Source organism: Mastomys coucha, unplaced genomic scaffold (genome assembly GCF_008632895.1).
Source record: "Mastomys coucha isolate ucsf_1 unplaced genomic scaffold, UCSF_Mcou_1 pScaffold22, whole genome shotgun sequence".
Lineage (NCBI taxonomy): Eukaryota > Metazoa > Chordata > Mammalia > Rodentia > Muridae > Mastomys > Mastomys coucha.
In genome coordinates this window covers 158560803-158562502 of record NW_022196905.1, presented here as the reverse complement: position 1 = coordinate 158562502, position 1700 = coordinate 158560803, and the positions used below count along the sequence as shown (strand labels likewise).

General features: G+C 50.8%; 1 non-coding gene across 1 annotated transcript; it reads left to right on the top strand.

Moving 5' to 3' along the window:
• The first annotated feature begins 982 nt into the window (after positions 1 to 982).
• LOC116071804 lies at positions 983 to 1115 on the top strand. The gene has a single exon (XR_004111168.1). It is a non-coding gene; the product is annotated as a small nucleolar RNA SNORA17 (small nucleolar RNA).
• Positions 1116 to 1700: the final 585 nt, after the last annotated feature.

Sequence of the window (1700 nt, the reverse complement as noted above, 5' to 3'; positions counted from 1 at the left end):
CCAGCAACGGACAACCCAATAAAACATAAATAGGTTTATCCAGAGAGAGACCCTGAAGGTGATTGTGGGCACCCAGAGTGAGGCTGTTACACAGTTTGTTTACTCATACTTTCAGGCTCTAACCTAGGCTCCCTTGGCTCCTTTCAGCTTCCAGGGGGATGGCCAAGGCTGCCCCAGGTGAGGATGGCCAAGGCTGCCCCAGGTGAGGATGGCCAAGGCTGCCCCAGGTGAGGATGGCCAAGGCTGCCCCAGGTGAGGAGTGGTTCTTATGGCCTTAGCTCCCAGATCATCTAAGAGGGAGCATCTAACCACGAATGGAAGGTCTCCACTGAGATGACCCAATGTCCTGATTCTAAAATCCCCATACCGACTAAATTTACTTTGAAGTATTCAGTACAGTTTAGCATGGGCATGTCATTTTGAGCTTTTATCATTGCCAATGGCATTTCCCATTGCCTATACCCATCCATTCATTTCTGTGGGAGGCCAAACTTTATTTGGTTCAATGAGAAAACTCTCATACCAAATCAGAATCAGGATACAGAAGTCCCACCCTGATACACAGGACAATGCCCCTGTGCCCTGAGGCAAGGGGGTCTCCTACTTCCAGCAGATGCAAGTGAGGTGTGGGTCAGTCCAAATGCATGCCGAGGCTGCCTCCTCACCCACTTCTGGGGGGGGGGCAGGGAAGAAAGGCTGGGTGGGAGTATGCTGCATGGATCTTCAGAAGCAGATGCATTAAAATAATCTCAAATGGGAACATTGGTATTTTTGTGATGTTTTTCCATAAGTGGTCATATTTAGACCTGCTGGGATTCTGTGTACCTGTTGTCACATCTATGCTCCTAAGCACAGGAGGACCACACCCTCAGAGGCTGAAATGCATGGATCTGGATAGGACATGTAACAGTCAGGCTTTCAATACACCTGGCTCTGGTTCCTCAGAAAGGACATACTACTTTATTCACTTGGTTAAAAATGTGTTTCAATCTAGAAGCATTGCAGGTGTGGCTGCTGTGTCACATGCGTGTCAGTAGGTGGCAGAGTGGAGCAGAGCTATGTCTATGCTCAGTGTTCTGACCTAGGAACAGCTGAAGGACTAATAGCCTAGCAGTCTCTGAAAGAAACAAGCCTCGGAGGAGTCCAGTGCTGTGAAGACACCATAAGTCAGAGACTAGAAGAATCTTCCTTGGACCGAAGGCCCCCAGTAGAAGTGAGCCCAAGACAGATGACCCTCACCTGGGGCCACTAGACCTGTGCCACTGGGTCTGGACAGGGAAGCAGCCTGAGATGACGACCAGTCAGGCACTGTGTAGGCCTGGTGTGACGGGCATGCTTGAGATGACTCCTGCCTAGCACCATAATGCATAAGTGGGGCTTAGCACACCTGAGACCACGCCAGAGATGACTCCAGACACCTAGAGACTCTGGGTGCCGCTAAGAAGAGCAAGTAAGTGGTGAAGAAATGGAAGAGGAAGAGAAGCATAAGGATGTGGGCACAACGAAGAGAGGCAGAATGGGAGACTCGAGGGTGGTGAGGAACACCCTGATGTGAGTAGCCAGTGATGCCACCTGGGACCAGGGTGGGGTCCTGGCCTGTGCTGGTACCAGGAGCCACATCTGGAACTATGGCCCTGCAGTAGCAGGAATCTGTGACCACAAAGGCCAGGTCTGGGCTATCACATGGAGACGTATTAATG